The following is a 20,323-nucleotide window of genomic DNA, read 5'->3' on the forward strand; positions in this document are numbered from 1 at the left end:
GAAGTAGGACTAAAATTCTCAGTGAGAGCGTATCAGTGATAAGATTCGCTGATGACATTGCTGTCCTCAGTGAAGATGATGAATAATTACAGCGTCTCCTTAGTCGAATGAACAGTCTAAAGAGTACAGAATATGGACTAAGAAATAAAGGATCGGAGTAAGATTAAAATCCACAGTGAAAGGATGTCAGTCATAAGACTCCCTGATGATATTGCCATCTTCAGTGAAAGTGAGAAAGAATTACAGGACATGTCAAATGGAATGAAAAGAATATTGACTGCGAGAGATTCAAAGAAAGACGGAAGGAATGAAGCAGAAACAAGATAAGCGATAAATGTAACACTAAAATCGGGGTCCACAAAGTAGCCAAATTGGACTAAATCTGCTAACTTGGAAGCAACAAATGAAGTGAAGAGGATATAAGAAGCAGAATAATACAGGCAAGCCGGCCGCGGTGGCCGAGAGGTTCTAGGCGCTCAGTCCGGAACCACGCGACTGCTACGGTCGCAGGTTCGAATCCTGCCTCGGGCATGGATGTGTGTGATGTCCTTAGGTTGGTTAGGTTTAAGTAGTTCTAAGTTCTAGGGGACTAATGACCACACCAGTTGAGTCCCATAGTGCTCAGAGCCATTTGAACCATTTGTTAAGTTCCATAGTGCTCAGAGCCATTTGAACCAATACAGGCAAATAGGACACTCTGTGTTTAAAAGGAGTCTACTAGAATCAAATATTTAAAATGATGAATGATTTTCTAAGAATGTACATTTAGAGAAGAGAATTGTATGAAAGTTAGTCGCGGACTGTGAGGAAACTGGAAAAGCAGAGCATATGACCGTTCGATATTGGTGCTATAAAAAAATGTTGAAAGCTAAGTGTACTGTTAAGATAAGAAATGAGGACGTTCGTCGTAGCATGGGCGAGGGAAGGAATATGCGAAAAATATTAAGAAGGGTTAGGGTGATAGAATATATGTAAATGTATTAGATAATAGCTTGTGTGGTACTAGATGGGTCCACACAGAGTAAAAACAGTAGAACCAGACAAATATTTTAATTTATCCAACACTCAATCAAGGACGTTGGGCGTTAGCAATACGCTAATATGAAGGGACTTGCACGGGAGAGTAAGTTGTGGCAGGCCGCATCAGACCATTCAGAAGAGAGGTGACGCAAGAAATGTAAACTATCTTGTGAATGACTTCTAAAGCTTCGTGAGGCTGTCCGTGGATGGTGATTAGAACTTAAGGAACTGGTGGAGATAATGTAGATATAGAACTGAGTGGAGAAACTCAGGTCTCACATTGGGTGTATTTGCTGGTGTATGCGCAGCAAAGAGTTCAAAATTAGGGATGAAACCATTGGATATGTTGCGTGTAAGAAACCAGAATGCTTGGGAGAGCACAGGGACAGGAAACTAATTCGATACAGGTTTCGAGTAGCACAGGATATGTGGGTGCGAGTGCGTAGCTCTGGTTCAAATGGCTCTGAGCACTATGGGACTCAACATCGGAGGTCATCAGTGCCCTAGAACTTAGAACTACTTAAACCTAACTAACCTAAGGACATCACACACATCCATGTCCTAGGCAGGATTCCAACCTACGACCGTAGCAGCAGCGCGCTTCCGGACTGAAGCGCCTAGAACCGCTCGGTCACAACGGCCGGCGTATCTTTTGATTTCCGTTGACTTAGCAGCTTACGTTTATTAAACAGCCAAAGGACTATAGACCTTAGAACGCGTGATAAATTTCAACGTGATGCGTCTACCCGTTCCTGAGAAGAAGGGGTCTTAACAGATTGACGGACACATAGACACTCGGACATCAAATAAAGGAAAAAATTGGCGTTATAACTAAAAATTAATAATTATGTGATTTTTTTCTTTAGGTGTATTCTGAAACCACGTTTCTTTCCAAATTACATGATTCTAGGCGAAAGGAAAGTACGCTATAGGTCTTGATGAGTGAGTTCATGGTATCAGAATATGATTTGAATGACCGTATCTTTTGATTGCATTCACTTGGAAGATAACGTATATTATACCACCAAGGCTCATAGACCTTGGTATGTAACATGAATTGCAACTTGATACGTGTAGCCGTTCCAGAGAGATGTTTTGAACACAGTCGGACAGATAGACAGGCAGGACAACTAAGTGATCCTATAAGAATTCAATTTTTACCGAGTACGACACGGAATCCTAAAAATATTCCTTGTTGCCCATTATTAAAGCTGTCAGCTGTTCAGAAAGGCGATCAATATGCAGCAACAGAAAATTTTGGTTATTTTCCCAGTAAGTAAAATGTCTGACAGTCAGCAAAGCAAGTTTTTAATCTGACATAAAGTAGTATCCCCTGAACACGTCTTGTTCCACGTACGAATTTTTATTTCAGCATGGTAGACTGTAAACAACCCCAGTTTTTAAATGTAACTAGGCGAATGGGACTAAAAAAAACATGTTCATTAACGTTAACCCTAATCATGCATAAACAGCCCTTAAACTGAGTAGTTCCACATCATTTCGGTAAAAGAATCGTTCAAATGAGCCATGGAACATTAGTGCTAGAGAGAAGTAATCTATGAAAACTATGGTAGCACTGGTAGGAAAAGAAAGATAAAAGAACGTCTAAGAGGGAAACTGGAAGCTCATGACTTTTCTTTTTTGTTTGTTTGTTTCATGTTTTGTTTTATCACATAACTAGAACCACACACCGGACAGTGTTAGTCCATTGTGTATTTTGTAAGTAATTAAAAATTAGGCGATCGCATAACTGCCGGGCTTTTATGTAACCAAAGTATTTGCGTCTGATTCAAGTATAGTTTAAATACACAGACAGAAAAAGATACTTTTATTTATTGTTGTAATTTTGTACTCAATAGGACGTTCTTCATGGTGACGAAAGGCAAGAGCTTCCTGTTGTTATAGATAAATGCAAAAGTTGTTTATGAATAACAGAAACGTGTTTGATGTAAGTTCGACGCAATATTGAACCAACGTTTGATATATTTTTGTTTTGCGGTTGTGTCCCATTTTTACCTTTTGATTGAGGAAATTACGTTTTCTAGCGCTGTTTGAAAGATCTGTATTGCTTTCATTATTTTTCTAGATAGTCCCACTGTTTCACGTTACAGGCCAACAGGTGGACAAAACCTGAGTTCAACGTTGACGTAGTTTTGCTGTAAGTAGTGTTTACTTTTAAGTGACACAGTGGAGGATAACTAGGTAGAACAAAAATTTTTCGGCCCTTTCTATAGCCCTGGTCAGACTGTTCAGCGCTTCCGATTTCAGAAGCATCTAGCAAGACGCCGATCGCACACGTAAAGAAAGCGAGCGTTATGAGATAACGCCCGATGGTATTGTCCAGAGCTACTAGGAAGACCGCCATGTTGTAGGTTTGCAGTAGGCTTCGGTAGCTTCACTGGTGGCCGCTGTCAGTGAGCGGTGCGTGTTGCAGGTAATGCGGGCTCGGGTCGAGGCCAGCAGAGACCGCCGCGTGCCGCCCGCGGACTCGCACTGCCCCACGGACGCGCCGGCCCGGCCGCCAGCCGCGCGCTCGCCCTGCTCCCACCGCCTCTGAAGCCCAAGGGACAGCTCAGCCTCAGCGTCGCTACAGGTACGTCGCTGCAGCGGGCGGCGGGCGCTCACTCTTCCCTACAGCTGGCCGCTTACAATGAGCTGACAAAAGTCGGGGTGTCTCCTAATACCTTGTCGGACCTCCTCTTGCCCAGCGTGGCACGGACTCAAAAAGTCGTTGGAAGTCACCTACAGAAATATTGAGCTACGCTGTTTCTATAGCTGTCCATAGCTGCGAAAGTGTTGTCAGTGCAAGATATTGTGCACGAGCTAACCTCTCGATTAAGTCACATGGCATGGGCTCAATAAGTTGTTACAAGTCACCTACAGAAATATTGAGCCACGCTGCCTCTATAGCTGTCCATAACTGCGAAAAGTGTTGCCAATACAGAATTCTGTGCACGAGCTAACCTCTCGATTATGTCCTATGAATGTCGATGGGATTCTTGTCGGGCAATCTGGGTGGCCAAATAATACGCTCGAATTGCACAGAATGATCCTTAAAGCTGTCACGAACAATTATGACCCAGTGGCATTGTTATTTGGGAACATGAAGTCCATGAGTGCAAGTGGTCTTCAAATAGCCAAATACACTCCTGGAAATTGAGATAAGAACACCGTGAATTCATTGTCCCAGGAAGGGGAAACTTTATTGACACATTCCTGGGGTCAGATACATCACATGATCGCACTGACAGAACCACAGGCACATAGACACAGGGAACAGAGCATGCACAATGTCGGCACTAGTACAGTGTATATCCACCTTTCGCAGCAATGCAGGCTGCTATTCTCCCATGGAGACGATCGTAGAGATGCTGGATGTAGTCCTGTGGAACGGCTTGCCATGCCATTTCCACCTGGCGCCTCAGTTGGGCCAGCGTTCGTGCTGGACGTGCAGACCGCGTGAGACGACGCTTCATCCAGTCCCAAACATGCTGAATGGGGGACAGATCCGGAGATCTTGCTGGCCAGGGTAGTTGACTTACACCTTCTAGAGCACGTTGGGTGGCACGGGATACATGCGGACGTGCATTGTCCTGTTGGAACAGCAAGTTCCCTTGCCGGTCTAGGAATGGTAGAACGATGGGTTCGATGACGGTTTGGATGTACCGTACACTATTCAGTGTCCCCTCGACGATCACCAGAGGTGCACGGCCAGTGTAGGAGATCGCTCCCCACACCATGATGCCGGGTGTTGGCCCTGTGTGCCTCGGTCGTATGCAGTCCTGATTGTGGCGCTCACCTGCACGGCGCCAAACACGCATACGACCATCATTGGCACCAAGGCAGAAGCGACTCTCATCGCTGAAGACGACACGTCTCCATTCGTCCCTCCATTCACGCCTGTCGCGACACCACTGGAGGCGGGCTGCACGATGTTGGGGCGTGAGCGGAAGACGGCCTGACGGTGTGCGGGACCGTAGCCCAGCTTCATGGAGACGGTTGCGAATGGTCCTCGCCGATACCCCAGGAGCAACAGTGTCCCTAATTTGCTGGGAAGTCGCGGTACGGTCCCCTACGGCACTGCGTAGGATCCTACGGTCTTGGCGTGCATCCGTGCGTCGCTGCGGTCCGGTCCCAGGTCGACGGGCACGTGCACCTTCCGCCGACCACTGGCGACAACATCGATGTACTGTGGAGACCTCACGCCCCACGTGTTGAGCAATTCGGCGGTACGTCCACCCGGCCTCCCGCATGCCCACTATACGCCCTCGCTCAAAGTCCGTCAACTGCACATACGGTTCACGTCCACGCTGTCGCGGCATGCTACCAGTGTTAAAGACTGCGATGGAGCTCCGTATGCCACGGCAAACTGGCTGACACTGACGGCGGCGGTGCACAAATGCTGCACAGCTAGCGCCATTCGACGGCCAACACCGCGGTTCCTGGTGTGTCCGCTGTGCCGTGCGTGTGATCATTGCTTGTACAGCCCTCTCGCAGTGTCCGGAGCAAGTATGGTGGGTCTGACACACCGGTGTCAATGTGTTCTTTTTTCCATTTCCAGGAGTGTATAACCATTGACAGTCAATGATTAGAGGACCCAGTCTATTCCATGTAAACACAGGCCACACGATTCTGGAGCACCGTTATCTTGTACAGTGCCCTGTTGTCAACCTCGGTCAAGGTTTCGTAGAGTCTGCGCCACGCTTTATCCCTAGCATTCGCTCTCACCAACTGAAATTGGGACTGCCGGCCGTTGTGCCCAAGCGGTTCTAGGCGCTTCAATCCGGAACTACACGGCTGCTACGGTCGCAGGTTCCAAACCTGCCTCGGGAATGGATGTGTGTGATGTCCTTAGGTGGGTTAGGTTTACGTAGTTCTATGTCTAGGGGACTGATGAACTCAGATGTTAAGTCCCATAGTGCTCAGAGCCATTTTGAAATCGGGACTCGTCTCACCAGACCACGTTTTCTCAGTCATCTAGGGTCCAAGCGATATGGTCACGTCACGTCCTGTTAACAAAAGCACTCACGTCGGTCGTGTGCTGCCATAGCACATTAACGCCAAAATTCGTCGCACTATCCCAACGGATACTTTGGTTGTTCGAACCATTTTGAGAGACACTGGCAACTCCACTCGAACGCTGCCGCTCTCTGTCGTGAAGTGTAGCCCGTCGGCCATTGCGTTGTCCGTGGTGAGAGGAAATGCCTCATATTTGGTATTATTCGCACGTTCGTGACTCTGTGGCTCTCGGAATACTGAACTCCCTAACGATTTCCGAAATGGACATCTATCTCCAATTACCACTGCGCGTTCAAAGTCTGTTAATTCCCGTCATGCTGCCATAATCAGGTTGGGAACCTTTCCACATATATGGCCTGAGTACAAGTGACGGTTATGCCCAAGCACTGCCATTTTATACCTTGTGTTGGCAATGCTATATATGTTCATATCGCTATCCCATAGCTTTTGTCACCTCAGAGTAGGTTAGCTGATAATTCAGCAACGTAAGCTCACCGGACAAAAACTTAGACACCCTACTAGAGAGCATAAAGCTAATAAAGCCTAACGCAGCTCTGACTTTGAGAACGGCCTCAATTCGGCAAGAAAGAAGACCCACAGTTTCCACCAAACCTGCCGCATCGAGACGAAGCCACTCATTGCCTATTACAGTCCACAGAGGTATTAAATTGCGGGGATGTTTTCTGCTACGTACAATGCCGAAATTTATTTTCAGTAATATTGTACCCCTACAAATGTTAGTACTGTGACCACGTTACTGACCTCATTTGTACTGAGACTGCTCTTCGTGTGTGTCTGTGGACGGGGGGGGGGGGGGGGGGTCTGTCACATTGTATCTTAATACAATTGAAAGAGCTCGCACACTTCTGTAAGTTGTACTAACCTGGCGTCTCCAATCTAAGTGGGTTGCTCCAGCGCAGTGATGGGTGAGACGGTGGTTCTCGATCAGGTACTGCTGGCTAAAATTAATTGTTATTATACGTGATTCGGATATTCAGGCTTAGACAATTATTTCAGTCACGACGTGATCTTGGTGCGAGTAACATAAGCCATAATCACCAAGTCGTGTGCTAACAACGATCAATCCACTCATAAGACGATCCCCGTACGTTACAAGAATGCTTTTCAGGCCAAGTGAACAATAAATAACTTTCCAACAAATAACCGGGCGGCGGTGGTCAGAGACGCAACCGCACAACCACACTGCTGCTACCAAAGAGTACACACCATGACCCACTGCCAGTACGGATAACTTCCTGGAACATTTGCTGTGACAGCCCAACAAGGTAAGAAGTGATTCACGCTGTTCGTATCTTATTTTACAAACGTTATGTCTGGATCATTTTAATAAGTACGGCATAATGACTTCACTGAAGAGAGTCTCTTTACCGTTTTGCAAAATTTTAGGGTTCCGAACCCTTACAGGATCACTTTGTTGTCCCTCTGTTAAGACCCGTTCTTCTCAGGAATGTGTAGAGGTATCAATTTGAAACTGATATCACATACTAAGTTCTACGGTCCATTGGCGGTGTAAAAATTTAAGCTTCTATGTCATCGCAATCAAAACATACGGCCATTAAAGTCACATACATTGATACTCGCAAACTCACTCATCAAAATCTATAGATTCACTATCTGTGTACATGGTTAAGTTTGTGCTGAACCCTCAAAGCACGAGTACTATTTGCACTTGCCTGGTTTGTATTTGACGTTTTAATTATTGAATAGTTCGGAAGTTTTGGACCACAAGCCGTACCCAAGTAGCCACTCATGGCGTAACACGTTCCACTGGTTCCACGTCAGCTAAAACCTGCCTAAAAAACTGTAGTCCCTTTTACAGACCGACGCGTGACAATTTTCTTTGGTCTCAAACAGCGATCAATACCTCTGTGTGACGTTATCTGCTTGCTACGCCACGAAAGGTGCTCTGGATGAAAAGAAAATAATAATGCTTGCAAGAATAAGCAATGCTACAAATGTTTCACTCAGTGTTGGCTAAGACCAGTCAAGCTGAATAGGATGCCGAATGTTCATCAAACCAGGAGCACATGCATGTGAACAAAGTTGTTTTTATCTAGAAAGGCGGGACTGTCTACAGCGCATTCACCATCACCGAGAATACTTAAACATCCTAGACTGTGTTCAGAGTAATCTGAGTGAGTGGGCCCAAGTCACGGTACGAAAAATATACACAGAACCACTTCAAACCTGAGCTACATCCTCCACAATCTGCTGGTTAAATGTCTCTTTGGGCTGTCTGCGTATTAAACTCGTTGCATCATTTTAAAAGAGGTGACTCGTCGGACCTCATTATACACAACACGATTGAAAACATGCACCTTTATGTTCCATTGTCAACGGTGATCTTTTGCGGGGTACCCGATTCCAAACGTCCAGTCATGGAGCCCCTTTGTAACGTTCGATCGAATGTTGGTTGAAATGGACTCCCATTACCATACAGCAGCAATTCATGTCGGGTCGAAACCGATTGTCACTGACATGGCGTGACACCCGTCGCGGTTCCTACCGGTTAGTATCCTCTTATGACCACTTTTATTACCCCGAGTTACATGGTTGCTAGTGGTTCGTCATGCCTTGTAGACATGAGGTACAGTTATCATTGATACACCAAAAAATCAGGCATCTTCATTCACTGTGTTGTCATAGGCATGGCCGAACGCAGCATGTTTTCTTTCATTGCGTCACACCTCTACGTCGACCCATGTTCGTGCGCTGATTCCATACGGCCGACTGGCACGTACACACTACGTCGCTGATGGATCTTTATTGTTTCATATACGAGGATCCACGATTGACTCACCAATGTCGAGAGGTTTCGAGTTCAGGGCAACTCTCGAAATTCGTTGAACACTTGAGACCCTTTAGCCAAATCGTGCTGTAGCTGCAAAATAATTGACTTGTTTTTCACCCAAAGGCATTCTCAATGGTTCAGCCTCTTCTATAATTCAAATTCCCCCACTATTATAAGCCGACAACTGGATAGATCACACGGAAACTGGATCACAGGAAAATTTTGCGTGACTTTTCTGAATACTTTCTGAATGCTGTTCGGAACGATAGTTAGACGGTATTTCAACAATGGGTACTGAAAGCTTTCGCATGTGTTACAGTATCCTCCATTAGGAAAAAACAGCTTGAGAAGATCGTTGTCTCAAAAATGTACGGATACATGTTATTGAATGCTGGCTCACTATTTTGACTGGACCAGAGGTGGGAATCTTCCTACATGTCGATCATGTAGTCTGAAAATGACGTAATATATCGCCGAAACTGGTAACTATTGTTGTTTCTATCCTCACATGGACATTCACCCATATTTAAATTGAGCACTGTCTTACTTCTGTGGCCGGACGTCATGTATGGAGGTATACTATTATCTAACTTACGCCAGGGAAACAGGTGAGTAGGGAATATCATCACTACTTCCAGTGTTTCATTTTCTAATCTAATACCGTCAACAGAACCAGTCTAAATTCGATTATGTTTTTTTATTCTTGTTTTAATTTTGTTAATTTTCATCTTACACCCACTATTCAGGGCACTATCCGTTCCACATTGATTAGCCAAGTCCTCTGACAAAATTACTGTGTCATCGGAAAATCTCAACGTATTTATTTCTTCTCAGTAAACCTTAACCTATATTCTAAAATTCTACTTGGTTTTCTTTACTGCCTGCTCAATATAAAGATTGAGTAAACAAAGGGAGGGGTGTGTGTGTGAGTTATAACTATGTCTTACCTCCTTCAACTACTGCCTCCCTTTCATTTTCTTCGACTCTTATAACTGCGATACGGCTTTTGGACAACTTGTAGATAATCTTTCGCTTCTGTACTTTATTCCTGATATTATTTGTTTATTTAGCATGTGGTTAGCATTACTTCACAAAAGATAACATATTTCCTTAACAATACACACACATGTATTGAATATATAAAAACAAACACAGTTTGATAACAGGCATATATTCTCATAAGATAATTAAGGAGCAGGTGCTTCACAAAATAAGCAAGAAAAGAAGTCATGTAGAAAACACTGAATAAAAGGAGGGAGAAGATGATACTGCATGTGTTAAAACATCGGAGAATAATTTACTTGATACTGGAGGGAGCCATAGGGGGCAAAAACTGTAGGGGAAGACAGGGTTCGGAATATATCTAAGAAATAATCGGAGACGTTGTGTGTAAGCGATACTCTGAGATTAAGAGGATGGCATAGGAGAGGAAGTCGTGGTGGAGGGAATCAAACCATTTAGGAAACTGTTGAAAATAAATGAGGAAGGAAAGTCATAGGACCTCTACTATCTCACGTATTATTACATTTACCGGGGACCCTTATTTATGTTCCCCTGTTTGTAGACGCCCCACGTGTCACGTAGCCACTCTGTCGTAACACTGAAGTGTCGTCCCAGGTTTCAATAATACGACTGGTTACTGAACGGTGGTTGCACTGACGTCTGTGGCCGGAGGGGTGGAATAACGCTGAAGCTGCTGCCAGGATCAATCTGCTGCGGTTATGCCGTCATCAGGTCGTAACCTGCAAGAGCTGGCTGGCAGTGGCACAGAAGAAATCTCCTCTACACCATATGCACAGTTTCCAACACAGTCTATTAGCGCTCTGCCAAATTACTCTCAAAATAGTAGATTCCCCATTTAATCTTCATCCAGTTCCACTACCCTTTCCTCTTTCTGTTTCCTTAACTTCTTTCCTTTGTGTAGTGCTTCTACAGAGTGTTCATAAATTCCCTTTGCAAACTTCTAGGACTTGAAGCTAATTTTCTGAATCTGAATCCATATCCGGAAACGTACCGTTTCCTTGCTATAACCGTTTCAAAACATGTTGGTAAAGCGATCACTTTTGCAAGTAATTGATTAGGCGTGCCTCAGTACATCGCTTATTTTACAATTCCACTTGCTAATAGCTAAAGAAATTGTTCGTGTACTCGTTGACGAGTTTTCTTTGACGTGACGCAGTACGGCCTCTTCCAGTTCGGGTGTGCGGCGTCTCCTTGGAGCACCACAGTCACGCCTGCTCACGGTGAAGGTATCCTTTCACGAAAACGTAGCGCGACTGTGGTGAAAGGGGTATATGGTGGAATCGGACGTTGTTGAGAACGATCTTGACAAAAGCGACGAGCAGCTCTTTCATTACCGTGAGCTCCATTCAGAAGGTTCATGTTGGTGTATTCTGCAAACGTGTACTAAACCATTTTTCTCTAACACTCACAGACACGTGAATGAGGCTCTAACCAGGTCAGAGAGGTATGATAGAAGTCAAATGACATCAGCAGTTCTGACGTTACCAGGTCCACCATGGCTACCCCGTTTCACACCTTCCTAGCAAACAAGTTTTCAAGCGACTGTAGCACGGGAACGGTACGTTTCCGGACATGGGTTCCCACTCAAAATATTATATACTGACTCCCTTCCACATGTCCTAAAAGTTAGTAACGGGAATTTCTGAACACCCTGAAGATATTTCTTTCACCTATTAGCCTTCTTTGTCCATAATTTTCTTCCACCTATCGGATTTCCCTCCATTGCTTAGCACTTGCTCGTTAACTGAGCTCGTAATGCTCCTTCCTTTTGCTTCAAATCTTTTCTGTACACAACAGCTATTTTTCTCATAGTTATGCTTGTTTCTACAGTTTTTGTATCTCTCCTCTAAGCGTTCCTGCTTTTACACTTTGAATGTTGTCTGAGTTTCATATTTTAGGCGTCTGTATTGACTTCAGTCTTCTCCATTTTTTGCATTTTTATATTTTCTCATATTTCCAATTAAATTCCATAGCTCGGGTATTATTTAGGGATTGCTACTGGGGCGCGTCTTTCGCCTAGTTTTTCCTTGAATGCTTTCACTGTTTCAGATATCAAAGCTTTCATTCATTTTCAACTGTATTTCTTTCGCCTACGTCAGTTAGTAGTTGACTAAAGCTTCCTTGGAAACAGTAAACAAATTTTACTTCTTTCAACCTATCCAGGTCCCATCTTCTCTATTTGCTACCTTCCTGCAAATTTATCTAGCATGAATTTACATTCCTCAAGTAATAAATTGTGGTCAGAGTCAGATTTTAAAATCTGGTTCTTAAATCTCTCTTGCTGTTATACACTGAGCAAAAGAAAGTATCCCATTTTCGAAACACCGTAATTGTCTCCCACTGCAACACATAAATTTGAAATTGGGCTGAAAGGTGGCTACAATCTTTGTCTATAATGGCGCAAAAGTGTGGCGCCCTGTGACCTCACCCTCAGGCTCGGCACCGCTTCAGACAGCAAGGTGTGGACAAATGCAAAAAAAGAAGACCACTGCTCAAAAGTTCATGTGAGGTGTTGAGTGGGTTAATAACGTGACATCAGCACAAAACTTCACCACAATTCTACCAACACCTCTGTGAACTTGTCGCACGATGAGAAGGTCGTCCCAGCCCCTGTTACCCACATTTCATCCCTTCTTTTGACGTCTCCACGACGCAGATCAGAACCGCAGCACTCAGGGTTGAAACTACGTGGTTTTCTAACAGGTAAGGGAAACATTTCAGACACACAGACGCTCAGGATCGACACGAAAAGACCTCAGGAGTAGGCTTAAAGAGCGTGATTACCACATATGAGAGCGTGATTACCACATATTTCGTGGTCGGAGACGGTAGTTCGCACTGCGATGAACAAGACGCGATTCTTGACAGCAGTCGACACTGCTGACACGTGACTCCACCCCCCACCCCCCAAAAAAAAATAACTCCCACCCGATTCAACCCTGCTCTAAACACATGATGAGACAGAAGACAATCTGACGCCTTTGGTGTGTAGCATGACCGCAATTTTTGCTCTGATAAACAGGGTGGACCATTAGGGAAATCAAAACCTACGGCATCTGCGAGGCACCGCTCAGCGGAATGGATGCCAAAGTCTCTGATAGGAGCACTTATAAGATGCTTAATAGGGCCGAGTGGATGACACCGAGGGGTTTGCCAAACTGGGGGGCCTTTGAGGGACTCATTGCTGTTATATCCACGCACATATCGATGTCGCACCCTCTGTGATGATGAGGTTTGGTTTGTGGGGCGCTCAACTGCACAGTTATCAGCGCCTTTACAAATACCCAATCTTTACACAGTCCAATCTCACCGCATTCACGAATTATGATGAAATGATGAGAACAACACAGACACTCAGTTCCCGGACAGAGAAAGTCCTCAACCCGGCCGGGAATCGAAGACGGGACCCCGAGAACCAGAGGCAGCAACTCTAGCCACTAGACCACGAGCTGTGGACTTTCACCCCTCAGTGACCACACCGCAGGAGGGCGCGATACATGAGGGTTGAAAAAGCATAAACACACTTTGCTGCGCCGGCCGAAGTGGCCGAGCGGTTCTAGGCGCTACAGTCTGGAACCGCGCGACCGCTACGGTCGCAGGTTCAAATCCTGCCTCGGGCATGGATATGTGTGATGTCCTTAGGTTAGTTAGGTTTAAGTAGTTCTAAGTTATAGGGGACTGATGACATCAGAAGTAATGTCCCACAGTGCTCAGAGCCATCTGAAGAATGTTGAACGCTTTGATGCTTCGGATCTCGTTCAGATTTCGTCGAATGGTTATCGACGGTACTTAGAAGCTCCACCTTGTGTAGAAGAGCAAAAGCTGCAGTCCTATTGTACACTAAAGGGGTCAGATCATCTGTAATAGGATTGTAGTCCCTCGAGGTCATTAGAGTAAGGATGAACCGTCCTGGGGCTGTAAGGACATCGAACGTTGTCAAGAACGTGGTCCTGTTGTTAGTTGCACGGCAGACTGTTGTTTTCGAGCACGATTTGTGTGGAAATTAAGGCCCAAACCAAAAGGCTGATTTGTCTGTCGTCGTTTATGCCACGTGCCGAACGTTTTTCATGTCAATTCCGAGTGGCGGTGTGTCTGAAAGCTACTGATGAGAGAACCGCATGATTCAACGCTGGGTATCGTAATTCTGGCCTACATCGCAGAGTAGTAAAAAAAAAAAAAATGTTCAAATGTGTGTGAAATCTTATGGAACTTAACTGCTAAGGTCATCAGTCCCTAAGCTTACACACTGCTTAACCTAGATCGTCGTGCCGGCCGGAGTGGCCGAGCGGTTCTAGGCGCTACGGTCTGGAACCGCGCGACCGCTACGGTCGCAGGTTCGAATGCTGCCTCGGGCATGGACGTGTCTGATGTCCTTAGGTTAGTTAGGTTTAACTAGTTCTAAGTTCTAGGGGACTGATGACCTCAGAAATTAAGTCCCATAGTGCTCAGAGCCATTTTTAAATTATCCTACCGAGAAACACACACAGCCATGCCCAAGGGAGGACTCGAGCCTCCGCAGGGACCAGAGGCACAGTCCAAGACTGCGGCGCCTTAGACCGCTCGCTAATGCCAATCCCGCGCGGCACATAGTTGTCAAAATAAGGCATTAAATGTGGGTAAAAGGGGGTGTGACGACTTTGTAAAACGTCCAAGATGAGGTTGGACAGAACAGCTGCGAAATTCGGTGCCAAATTGACATCATTTAGCCACCTTACACCTCACATGTATTTATGAGCTGTGGCCTTTGTTTCGAGTGTCGGCAAGTTGCTGTTTGAAGCGGCGCCGAGCACAAGGGTGACGTCACAGGGCTTCACGCTTTTGCATCCGTACAGAGAAAGGTTGTAGGCAGCTTTGAGCCAAATTTCAAATTTATGCGCGACAATGGGAGACAACTACGTATGATATATCTGAGATCTTCTGGTATCACCAGGACATTACAGTGATGTAGATTGTAGACGTGGCTGTGCGTATAAGAAAAAGAAAAAAAATCTTACGGTATCTGAGATTAAGGACTGAACACTGATATAAATGTTGAAAAGGGCTGGAGCCAGCACAGTGCCTTGAAGTAGACATTCCCCTGCGGCCAAGACGTGTAGCACATATTACTGCGGATGTGGGCAGAGATTAGTGCGCCTCGGAGGAGAGAAGAGAAGAGGAGAGGAGAGGTGTCGGCCCGGCCGCATTCAGAGCCGCAATCAGGCGCGAGGACCCGCGGCGCGGCCGGCGTCGTTTTTCGGGTCAGCGCGCCTCATCCGCGGCGGACACCGCCCAACGCCGGCCGCGTAATCCCGCGCAAACCCAATTTCTCACGGCCACCGCGTTCACAATTAATTTCCAAATCCCTGCCGGCGCCCCGCGGCGACGCTGGTCGCGATTTTTCTCGCCCGCCCATTAAGCCCCGCTGATTGGTGTAACGAGCACCAGGTATTAATCGCGACACGGTCGTCACCCCCGCCGCGCCGCTCCCCGCTGTGGGTGTTCGATAGCTGCCTCCCACCCCGTCTGCCGGTTAGCGGAAACTTCCAGATCGTGACCCCGCAGTCTGCAGTGACTGCTTCCTCCCAGCGCCCGAGGTATGCATCCTATCTCCTGGCTAGAACGATGTTTTTCTCTTATTCTAAATCTATACTTGTGCTAATCCTTTTCTAATGTAGTTAGTCCAGGACTTTTGGGGGTGGTTATAAAAATTTAATTAGCACCTCAAAAAAATTCTGTTGCGGCCGTGAGGCTTGGCAGTGGTTTTAGTTTTCTACACAGTCACCCTCCAGTGCGACAATATTTCCCAACGATGAATGATTAGACGGAGACCTTGGTGCCAGAAGTCTGCATCTGGCTGTTCATGTTCAGAAAATTTTCCGCCTGGAGAAACATCTTGTCGTCACTCTGGGAATGTCTCCAAAGCAATGGAGAGGAAGGGCCGGGGGATAGATCAGGCAAAATTTGATATCTCAAAGGAGCCGTGTGTAAAACTGTGCCTTACATAAAATGAATTGGGGGACGGAAAGTCATCGAGTAAAACAGAAGTGATTTCTAGGATTACCTAAGGTGGTGTATAGGCCCTTTGCTGTTCCTTATCTGTATAAACAATTTGGAAGACAATCTGAACAGCTGTCTTAGGTTGGTTGTTTATCGACTAATAAAGTCATCAGAAGATCAAAATAAATTGCAAAACGATTTAGAAAAGATATCTGTATGGTGCGAAAATTCGCAATTCATCCTAGATAACGAAGTGTAAGGTCACCCACATAAGTGCTAAAAGGAATTCGTCAAACTTCGGTTACACAATAAATCAGTCAAATATAAAGGCCGTAAATTCAGCTAAATACCTAAGAATTAAATTACGAAAATTTAACAGATCTACTAAGGAGACTGACTACATTGCGCTTGTCCGTCCTCTTTTAGAATAATTCTGCCCGGTATGGGTTTCTTGCCAGATAGAACTGACGTAACATATCGAAAAAGTTCAAAGAAGCGCATATCGCGAAACAGGGGAGAGAGTGTCACTGAAATGATGCAGGATTTGAGGTGGAGATAATTAAAACAAAGGCGTTTTTCGTTGCGCCGGAATCTTCTCACGAAATTCCAATCACCAACTTTCTCCTGCGAATGCAAAATTATTTTGTTGACACCGACCTACACAGGGAGAAACGATCACAATGATAAAATAAGGAAAATCAGTGCTCGTACCGGCCGGCCGGAGTGGCCAGGCTGTTCTAGGAGCTACAGTCTGGAACCACGCGACCGCTACGGTCGCAGGTTCGAATCCTGCCTCGGGCATGGATGTGTGTGATGTCCTTAGGTTAGTTAGGTTTAAGTAGTTCTAAGCTCTGGGGGACTGATGAACTCAGAAGTTAAGTTCCATAGTGCTCAGAGCCATTTGAACCAAGAGCTCGTACGGAAGGATATAGGCGTTCGTTCTTTCCGCGCGCTATACGAGATTGAAATAATAGATAATTGTGAAGGTGGTTCGATGAACCCAGTGGCAGGCACTTAAATGTGATTTGCAGAGTATTCATGTAGATGTAAACGTCTTGCAGCAGAGACAACAACGCGATGCTTCGACTCGACAGCCTCCCGTATCTTGTCAACAGACTTTGGCCGTACACTCCTGTGACGTCTTGCATTTACGAGCATCATCTGTTAACACCACGCCATGGTAGTCCCGGAAAACAATCACTTTGCCCAATGATGGTTGGGTCGTCGCCTGTTTCTGGCCGTGGCGAATCCACATGTTTCCACTACTTGATTACCTGCCTTCTCCCTAGGTCATAGTGTACACCCATCACTCATCCATCATGATTAGGCAGCTAAAGAAGCAATCTCGATTGGTCCGCCACAGCTATAATATCTACACTGTAGGCTCTGTCTGGCGGCATCTTTGAGTAGGTGTGTGTGCAGTCATGGAACACAGTAGACGTTAAAAACTGATCCATGACTGATTTTCACTTTTTCCGCTGTCACGTGAATCGCGAAATGCTGATCTTGGAGCTCCAGTGTCTCCACTTCCCCTGCTATTCTTGCTTCTCTAGAGAGAAACAGTGTGCCACTTCCTCCTTCGTCAGTCGAATTGTCTGACCATACTGGACGTGTGTGCGCGCCATCTTGCCACTGGGTTATATGACGGTCCGTTGTAGCCGTGCAAGTCCACTAACTCAGCACGAATTGTTGCAACGTTGTTTCCATTCTAGCATAGAAACTGTGCGAGGTGTTAGTACAGTTGACTTGCTTTCGGGTGGACGACGGTTCAAATCCCTTTCGGGCCATCCAGGTTTAGGTTACACGTGACTTCCCAAAACTGCTCAATGCATATGCCCGAAGGTGTCTTTGGAAAGGACATGACCGATTTCCTTCTCCATTTTTCCTTATTCCGAGCTTGCGTTCCGTCTCCGATGACCACGTCCCCGACGGGACTTTAAACTGTTATCGTCATTCCTCGCTTTTCAAAAACAGAAAAAAAAACTACTGCGAGCACTGGATGGGCTGAGCCATTTTGTTTTGGTTTCTCTGATAGCGGTGATTTCAGTGTGTTCCACGGTTGGACATGTGCCAGCAAACAAACAAATAATTCCAGAATGAGATTTTCACTCTGCAGCGGAGTGTGCGCTGATATGAAACTTCCTGGCAGATTAAAACTGTGTGCCCGACCGAGACTCGAACTCGGGACCTTTGCCTTTCGCGGGCAAGTGCTCTACCAACTGAGCTACCGAAGCACGACTCACGTCCGGCACCCACAGCTTTACTTCTGGCAGTACCTCGTCTCCTACCTTCCAAACTTTACAGAAGCTCTCCTGCGAACCATGCAGAACTAGCACTCCTGAAAGAAAGGATATTGCGGAGACATGGCTTAGCCACAGCCTGGGGGATGTTTCCAGAATGAGATTTTCACTCTGCAGCGGAGTGTGCGCTGATATGAAACTTCCTGGCAGATTAAAACTGTCTGCGCAATATCCTTTCTTTCAGGAGTGCTAGTTCTGCATGGTTCGCAGAAGAGCTTCTGTAAAGTTTGGAAGGTAGGAGACGAGGTACTGGCAGAAGTAAAGCTGTGGGTGTCGGACGTGAGTCGTGCTTCGGTAGCTCAGTTGGTAGAGCACTTGCCCGCGAAAGGCAAAGGTCCCGAGTTCGAGTCTCGGTCGGGCACACAGTTTTAATCTGCCAGGAAGTTTCAAACAAATAATTAATTATAGAAGTTTATTGTTTCGAGGTGATAATTAAAGCTCTATAACTACTTTTCGTATTGCTGTTTTCTATGCAATCCTCAAGACTAATCTACTTTGCATCTCTGAAAATAATGACCATCACCTTTTACAACGGTTTGAATGGATTCGCCTTCACTGATGCAAGAAAACCGGCTTCCATGGGCTTTGCCGGACCACATGTAATCAAACAGGCAAATCGGTGAACAAAATCAATTGTATTAGCTTTGAAGATCCAAACGTGACAAATGCATTCTCGCATTTTTCAACCACCTTACACAAAGCTTTCTTGTAGTCAATTACCCGCGTGAAACGCTTCGTTCCTTTTTTTCTCGAACGCGCAGTATCGTCCAAAATAACAAAACAAATTTGAACTGATACCAACGTCACTTAACTATGCAGAGAGAGTTCTTCTTCACGTGAAAAGACCCAGCTTGTTGCGTAATTGATCATTACAGGGAATGGAATTCATGTAATCATCGACTTGGTGACACTATCATTTCGATTTCGAAGACTTATATCGGAAACGAGCAACAGTCTCGTCACACATTTAGCAAGAAACACGAATCTACGGACTCTATAATAATTAACAGCGAAACCTGACAGGTGAAAATATGTGATGATAAAAACAAAAAGTTTTCGTAAAGAGGATAAAGATAGAATGTCGAATCAAAACACCATTCAATTGTCTAAATTTCCAATTGTTATTTTATTTGAGCAACCAGTTTCGGCGCTGCATTACACCACCTTCACGCCGCCTGCCGACTTGTAGGAAGACTCCCACCTCTAGTCCAAACACTTCACTTAGTCACCAAGTGACGATCGAAGGGTTTGCTGTGTCAAAAATCTACAGATACCACTCACCGAGTGCTGGCCTCTATTTTGACTGGACTAGAGATGGGAATCTTCCTACAAATCTGTCAAGGGCCTGAAGATGGCGTAACGTAGAGCCGAAACTGGCTGTTCAAATAAAATAACAGCTGGAAATTTAGACCGCTGAAAGGTGTTTTGATTCGACATTCTATATTGAAGAACCGTGGTCCTGTAACCTTCTTTACAAAGATGGATCTTCAGAGACTCTACGAGATACTTCTGAATGTGAGGTTACAAGCCACCAATGAATCCATTACGTAATATTGTCCTAACTAGTACAAATGCATTTAAAAAGTAAACTTTTTGACTAAGTCTCTGTCTGATTGGTTTCAAATTTCATCCATGGCCTATTTCTGAAAGAAATACAGTGCTGCTTCAGTACGTTATCTGTTACAAGTACCTATTAAGGAGATGTTCTACGTGTCGTCCCTGCTTTTGGATGCAATACTACATTCGTTTCTGCATTGAGTTACAAATTCTTTCAAACATCTCTGGATCATCTCGTGAGTCTTAACAAGTCTGTGCAGTATACTACTTTAGTTCTTCAACCGTTTCCACCGGAATGCTGTACACTTTTAATTTGATAGCAGATAGAAGAATCTAGAAGATAGGTGATTTTGGAGGCCAAGGTACGCCCCTACTTGGCCACCTTGGATCATAGTCGCGCGTTAGGTGTCGTCTTACACAAGCAAGAAAATGTCGATGCCCCATCATGCATGTACCAACTTTCCTACATTTGCGTCAGTTTTCGCTATTGATTATTACTATAAGCCCCGTATACATAATTTTATAGCTGTCCTGCATTCAAAGCCGATTGCTCGGTATTATTCCACTCTGTTCCGTAACTGTTTCCGCACCAAACATTTCACAAACGCATACTAAC

General features: G+C 45.3%; 1 protein-coding gene across 8 annotated transcripts in view; it reads left to right on the forward strand.

Annotated features, from left to right (window-relative positions):
• The window catches only part of LOC126269255 (glutamate-gated chloride channel), a 659,915-nt gene that overhangs the window by 464,576 nt on the left and 175,016 nt on the right, over positions 1-20,323 (forward strand). For all 8 annotated transcript variants that reach the window (XM_049973978.1, XM_049973982.1, XM_049973980.1 and 5 more), the window contains exon 4: positions 3,455-3,613. The gene's annotated coding sequence lies outside the window, so the exon portion shown is untranslated. The remainder of the gene's footprint in view (positions 1-3,454; positions 3,614-20,323) is intronic.

The sequence above is a fragment of the Schistocerca gregaria genome, chromosome 1 (assembly GCF_023897955.1).
Source record: "Schistocerca gregaria isolate iqSchGreg1 chromosome 1, iqSchGreg1.2, whole genome shotgun sequence".
Classification (NCBI taxonomy): domain Eukaryota; kingdom Metazoa; phylum Arthropoda; class Insecta; order Orthoptera; family Acrididae; genus Schistocerca; species Schistocerca gregaria.